The sequence below is a fragment of the Capsicum annuum genome, chromosome 12 (assembly GCF_002878395.1).
Source record: "Capsicum annuum cultivar UCD-10X-F1 chromosome 12, UCD10Xv1.1, whole genome shotgun sequence".
Lineage (NCBI taxonomy): Eukaryota > Viridiplantae > Streptophyta > Magnoliopsida > Solanales > Solanaceae > Capsicum > Capsicum annuum.
This window is the reverse complement of record NC_061122.1, coordinates 187,740,371-187,748,439: the sequence shown is the minus strand read 5'-3', so window position 1 is coordinate 187,748,439 and position 8,069 is coordinate 187,740,371.

Sequence of the window (8,069 nt, the reverse complement as noted above, 5' to 3'; positions counted from 1 at the left end):
TTCTTACATCTTTCTGTTGCCTATTGGGACTATTTAGATGTTTTTGAGTCTAACACTACTTTCTCTACATTTATAAGAGTACAACATCATCTCATATTGGAGAACAAATGCATAACATGAGTAGGCAAGAACCACTTCTTAGAAGAAACTCACTCTTAAAATAGATTAATAGCCTCCCAACCTCATCTTTATAGATAGAAAGTCACTGCTGGTTTTGAAAATGCCTTCTGAACCTTGTCTATCATACTCTTCCCTAAATGCTCAAGTTTTAATGAGATTACATATGAACAGTATTTGTTCTATTCAATTGCTGAAGTTTTCCATTGTACTCTTCTAGAGTTGTTTTTTATATGGAATCTAAACAGCAGTTGGCTATATATTGTCTTACATTAGCACAATAGTGATTCTTGATTTCACTCTCTTGGATCTTTTTTAAGTCTGGTTAATTTTTTCACATTATTTAGGCACATAGAGACCTATCACATGAAGCAGGTCGCAAATTATTGGTTTTGTTGAAAAATGGGAAAGATCTAAAGAAACCATTTCTTTCTCTAGATAAGACCGCAAAAAAAAATCCTCGTTGTTGGAAATCATGCTGATGATCTTGCATACCAATGTGGAGAATGGACAGCTATATGGACAGGACTCAGTGGAAGAATCTCAGTTGGTAAGCAGTGTTTGATTACAAGTCTCTCCCTAACATGATTATAGACAATACATTTGAAACCTGAACTTAAACCTGAATGGCTTGTAGAAATAGAACCTCATTACTATCAGTTGAAAGATGTCAAAGACGATAAGTTCTCTTACTGTCTTTTATTGCATCAAGTGTTTTTGTTTATTATTTTCAGCTTCTGTTGGTTTGGATGCCTTATTGGTGCCTCATGGCATAGTACTAAGAGTATTCCCCCCTCTCATCATTGAGGGACCTGCAATCCAACCTGGAAATTAGGTTTAATCTAGCGGTACTCATTATTGTTTTCAAAAAAATATTTGTTATTTTTAGTTCCCTAGTTTGAGTTATTTGCTCTTTCTTTCTTGTGTTAGAGGCATTCAATAGTGCGCTAAAAGCTTTCAGGAGTAACATCATATTCTCAAATGGCCTGTGAGATTGATGGAGTGGTGGCAGGTATTCTTTAGTTTCTTGTGTAGACTATGCAACTGAATCTAAAAGTTCTACTAAAATTATATGTCAAACATTTTTGTAGTGTTCTGGAGGATGTGGCAGAAACTATACTTGCTCTTATAACTGAGAAAGGTAATTCTCTAACTATTTTTTATATAATTCCTCATTATCCTCATTCGTGGATATAATTAACTATATAACAACCTATCTTTTCTCTTAAGTAATCAGCAAGTTCCCCACAAGGCATACTCTGCATACCAGATATTGTTGCTAAATCTAGATACTGGCTATGTTATCTAATCATGGAAAAAACTACGTTACCAAATCCGTATTATGACAAATGAAACTCAAAAATAGTATTGTGGTTTTGGAAGTGCTGTTGCTTCAGCATTATAGGACATTTAATTGTTAGAATAGAGATTAATCAAGTTTTTTCATCTTGGAATGTGTTTCTCTTTTGAAATGTGGAGCTGCGTGCTAACTGGATCACATATGTTAGACCTATATAAATGTGAAGCTGTAGTTTTCTCTTTTGGCAATTTCAATTGTTCTTTAATTTTTATCATCTCACATTTGGATGTTTGTATTTTTTTATAACCATGATTGGTTGATTTACCTCTTCACTAGCTAACTTATATGTGGTTTACGTACTTATTTTGTTGTGGAATAATCCTTTTTATGTTGTCTTTTAAGTGCTAATTTATATTATTTGTTCTCTTTTTATAGGTGTCCAAAATAAAAAAAGAGATGAAGAAAATGATGACGACATTGACCTTACTTGAGAAGATTTTTGAGTTATGGATAAATGCTCTAATATCAATAGTTTTCTGTTGAATTTTTGGAAACTTATTGTGACTTGAACTTGCTAGTATGTAAAAACTTAACTAATCATTCGGATCATTAATGAATGATTTATATTATTAATGAATGATTTTGTTTTGTGATGTATACATATTGTGTTAGCATAGAATAACAATAGGTAGTCAAAAAGCGTTGAAACAAAATAACAAAAGCATCATAGTAGATGCTATTGCAACGGTTTAATGTTGTTGCAATACAATATATTGCAACGGTTATGAACTATTGCAATAGATGAAAATAGGTGTTCCAATAAGTAATGAAATAGTTGTAGTAGGTAGTCAAAAAGCGTTGCAACAGAACAACAAATACGTCGCAATAACATCTATTGCAATGGTTGCTAATCGTTGCAATAGCATCTACTGCAACGGTTTGTGATCGTTGCAATAAATAAAAATAGGCGTCTTAATAAGTCAAGAAATAATCATCGCAATAGGTCTATCTATGGCGACGGTTGTCAAAAACTGTCACCATAGCTCTACCTATGGCAACGGTTTAGACAACCATCGCAGAAACCGTTGCAATAGACCTATTGCAACGCCCACCTATGAGATGGTTGCAGAACCGTTGCGATAGGTCTATGTCAACGATTTTTTGGTCTATTGCAACGGTTTTGCAACCGTCACCATAGATCTAATTTATAGTAGTGTAATTTGTTATTCATAATTAACATAATAGAAAAAAAAATCCGAAACTTGAAAACCACAAAATTATGTCGAAGACTCAATAACAAAATTTCAGCTTACAAATATAATAGAACAATGTGCTATTCATGATTAATGATACCAACCTAAACATAAACAAATTGACGCTCTTAAGGTTCTATGTTGTAGGTAGAATTTAAAAAGAACTGCTACAAATTTCATTAGGTTTTACTAAACTTCATATCCCAGCATGAGAAATCATATTGCTGACACAAAATAAAGAATATACCAAAACAAAATAAGTCACACTACACTCTTAAGTTCTACAATAACTAAAGATATTTATAGGATAAGATTCTACATGGAAAAAGTAAATAAAATTAAAAAAATGAATTAAACAAATATAATTATAGTTTCAAGTAAGCAACCTTCTCTATAAACATAACCAATGTTATGGGTAAATTGAGTCGTCAATCTTGCTAGATAGGTTTTATTATGTTCTTTTATAGATCATAGTTTTTTTTACATAAGTAGATTTTTATTTAGTTTAATTTAAAATTCTTTTCATATATTTTAGAAGTTCTTAATTTATTTTCATAGATATTTGAAGAGTCCTTAATTTACTTACACAATAAATTGAGGAAAATAGTGAAACAGTATTTTTTATAGATTATAGTTTTCTTACATAAGTAGGTTTTTATTTATTTTAATTTAATATTCTTCCATATATTTTAGGAGTCTTTAATTTATTTCCATATATATTTGAGGAGTTCATAATTTAACTAAATAATAAACTAAAGAAAATAATGAAATGAGCCCTATGTTCATCATCTCGAACTTAAGGGCATGGCTTTCCATGGTTGCTCAACATAGACTTCCTCTTTAAGACATCCATTCAAGAATACTAATTTGCCATCTAATTAATAGATTTTCCATTTCATTTATGCTACCAAAGAGATTAGTAGATGAATCATCTTTATGTGGATAACAGATGCATACACTTCCTCATAGTCAATGTCATGCCTTTGCCTGCAGCCTTTAGCACAAGTCTTTTCTTGTATCTCTCTACCTTTCTATGAGTATCCTTCTTTGCTCGATAATTCTTGAAAAGAGCTGTTAACTCCCAAGTGTTGTTCTTTTCTATTGACTGAATTTCCTCCTCTATGATTTTTCTCCACCTTTTTGTAATAGTTTAATCAAAACTCAGTAGTTCGCTATCAGAAAAGAGACAACCCAAACAATCAAAATTAGTAACTTCTTCTGTTTCATCATAAAGTTCTTGGATGCTCCTATCCTCTATGACCTTTCACTTGAACTCTTGAGAAGAAGAAAATGCAGCATTTGCTGGTGAAGAGGGTGGTGTTGCATTCTATGTAGGTGTCATGATCTCTTGTTCTTCTTTATCTCTAAAGTATAGAAGAAAATCATATGTTCTTTCTTCTTGAGTTTCCTAGTTCAATGCCACTTCTTCATCAAATTCAACAATACAACTCACCACTAACTTGTTGTTGCTTGGGAAGTATAACTTGTAGCCTTTTGAACTTGTGTCATAACCAACAAATTCATACTTGACATCCAGTTTAGCTCTCCTTGATGTGGCAAATGAGCATAGGCTATGCTCCTACAGATTCTCAAATTCTTAACACTTGACTTTCTTCTGCTTTATGCTTCTTGAGGCGTTTGATCTCTCACATTTCTTGTTGGAGATCTGATTCTCAATAAATTACACTAGAAATAGCCTCAGCACAAAAATTTTTTGGCAGATTTTTACCTTTTAACATACATCTTGCCATATTAAGAATTGTTCTATTTTTATTCCAGCCACTTTATTTTGTTGGGATGAGTAAGCTACTATTCGAGGGTGATGAATTTCATGAAATTGACAAAAGTCATTAAATACTTTCTGAAGTAAATTCACCTGTTCTAGCATACTTTAAGGCTTTTTATTGCATAGCCACTCTCTTTTTCTACAAGTGCTTTGAAGTTTTTAAAAGCAAAAAAATCTTCCGAGTGTTGCTTCAAGTAATATACACAAGTCTTTCTAGTGAAATCATCAATAAAGATCAGTTGGTCCACACACATTAATGTGTATAAGCTGAAATGGATGGATTTCTCTTGACATGATCTCTTTTAGAAAACTCCTCCTTACATATTTTGCAAGAAGACAAGCTTCACACAATTGATTTGGATGGTTAAGTGAAAGAATCTCATCAACCACGTTCTTATCTCCCATTGATTTGAGTGCTTTAAAATTCAAATACCCAAATTGCATGTGCCAATACCATGATTATTCTAGTAAATTAACAAAACAATCTATTTTTTGTCATATGAACTCCAACAATTAAATTGTCACTTGAATCTAAGCAAAAGATGCATATTTTTCATATGAATATCATATTATTTTTCAAGAAGTTGACCTAAAATTTAAAATATTATCTTTTAGTTTTGGCACATAGTAAACCTCGTTAATCAATTTATGACCACTATATTTATAGAAGATTAGAATTGTACCTATTCCTTCCATTGAATCTTTGAGGTATCTCTAAAAGACACTTTGCCTCTTATCATTTTCTTGACCCTACAAACATTTCCTTGTATCCATACATATGGTTGCTTGCTCCATTATCAAGATACCATGAAGTGCAATCATCTGTAATATCTTCTTTGAGTGTAATTAACAATATTGAGTCATCTTCTTCTTTGTTGTTGTCGATAAGGTTAACTTTCTCGTTAATATTACAATGACATGTAGAAGAGTTATGTCCTAATTTATGATTGTTATAACGCTCAATTTTAGATTTTTCATACCTCGTTTCATTGATACGTTGATGAGCTCCATATCCTCTTTCTCCACGTTATCCATAGCCACAACCACCTTTAAATATTTGGTGATTTTTATCTTTATTGTTGAATTTGTTAACATAACTCATTCCTCTTCTATGGTCTTATGACCGACACAGTCTCGCTGTTGTCTATTTCATCTATGATGTTTTTCACTTCCAAAATCTTTGAAGGATGCCTACGGTTTAAGAAGTTGCGTTGATAGCTCTTCTTTTCTCCATTTTATTTTTTCTTCATGGTCTTGTACAGAACCTTCCAATTACTCTACTATAATAGGGTCTAAATTTTTTAACTCCTTAATATCACATACCACATAATCAAATTTAGGTGTTAAAGGGTAAAAGATCTTTTCTACCACACACACATTATCTAAGTCCTTCTCATACCTTCATATTTGATTCACAATAGCCATCACTCTTGAACAAAAACCTAAAATGAATTTGAATTCTTTCATTTTGAAAACTTCAAATCAACCCTTAGAGTTTGAGATTTTATGTTCTTCACCTTATCAATTTCTTGGAGAGAATTTTACAAAATTTCTTACGCTTTCTTTGAGATGGATGTATCAGCCACCTTCTCAAACATACCATCACCTAAACATTGGTGGCTTAGATTGAGGTCTTGTTCATCTTTCTTTCTTATTTTGAATAAGATATCTTTTTTCATTTTGAAACAAGGTCTCCGTATTGACGAGGTTAGTATACCTTTTGTCTATAATATCCCAAACATCTTAAGAGTCAAGAATGGCTTTCCTCATAGACACCATTTTTCATAATTTTCTTTTGTAAGATGTAGGTACTGAAAAAATAGTGGACTATTATTTTCCACGACTCTTATATCAGTTTGTTGGAAAAATTGATAATCCCGGCCAAGTAAATATCCACATTAAATAATAATAATATGTAATGACCCTCTAGGTCATTTTCTCGATTCTCATGTACTTTTGGATTTTCAAGCCTTCCCACAATGGTTACAAGTCATTTGTGACTTGATGGGATGGTGAGTTCAGTTATCTTACAGTTCATTTGGATTTTAATCTCAATTCCCTATTTTGGAGCTTTTGTTGTTAAAAGATGATCTTGCTAAGTAAATGACCTCAAATAAAAATTCCGATAGCATCATCAACCTAGAAATATTGATTTTCAGCTAGGGAGACCTTTGGTTAAAGTCCCAAGGCTTCTGGACTCATTTTGAGCTATTAGGTGAATTTAATTAAAATGGAACATAGGTGTGGAACCCATATTTCATCAAAAAGACTTCAGATGAAAATTTTAATTGTTTTGCTGAGTTCAGAATATTGAATTTGGTATATGTAGCATAGTTTATTTGCATGTTTATTTGGATGCACGGAGTTTCAAAGGAATCTCAAAACCCCAATCGAAGTCCATTTAACTTAGAAATTACAGATAAGTAGCAATTGGTGTAAAAGTAATTTACCCTTCGCGCTTGCAAGGGGTAGTCTGCAATCAAGAAGTTTCAAAAGCTTGAACATTGTATTCATGGGCCTTCTCTCAAATTTGTGATGAAGGGTGACCCCACCCAACTCTTCTTCTTCTTCTTTGCATTTGTGACCATCAATTTCCCATTCACAACCACTAGGCCCGTTTGCCTTTGCATTTGCAGTACAGTGCCTACATTCATGAAGGAACATCCCGTGACATTTGCATTCACGATACTTCAGTACCAAATTTGTGAAGGGCATGGCCTTGGAGGTAATATACTTATCTTCCCCCACTTTTATTATTTTTTCTCACCCATTTCCTCTATTTTAGCCCTAGGATCTCAATAAATATTGGGAAATCATTAATTAGAGCTAGGTATGTGTAGGAAATGATGAAGTGACAATTTTCCATTAATTCCTTCATAAGTTTTCGGCCTAATTCTTCTATTTAAATCTTAATTTTCCTATTTTTTACATATATTTAGTGGTTGATTTGAGCCCTGATATGTAGTCCATTTGTGCTCAACCTTAGAGAAAACTTTTTTTGTCCTTCGAGGAACCTCATTATAAATTCAACTTTGGAATTCTATTAGTGGCTCCCACAGTCTCATTTTGACTTGATTTTGTATCCGAGATTTATATAGAAATATGAGTATCATTTTACTCTTATTAATGTGTAGATTATTATTTTGATAATGCGGTATTATTTTGGAATTGTGGAGAAAAGACGAGCAATTCATGAATGATTCAAGAATTTAGTTCAGCATTGAGGTAGGCTTTGGTCTACTTTGCTTGACAAGATTGTATAATGCATGGATTGTATGATAGATAAGGATTATAAGATGAGATTGTGACTAGTATATCCTGACTTATCCTTTTAGAGAGTTTGGGGTATAAATGTGACCCAAACCTTAGGTTAGACTACATGTTATAGACTTAGGATCCTATCACCATTGATTATAAACATGTCAAACCATAGATTGATGTTAATAATCTTTAGTATAAGACTAACCATTTGATTTAGTATTTTTTGGGTGATATTTTCCGATTAGACCATTGTAGTATCTTTATGCCCGTGTTTACCTTAGTCTCTACGTTATGGTGTAATGTTCTATCAAAGTGTATATTGTTGGCCCGAACCAGTGGTTATGATACTAGT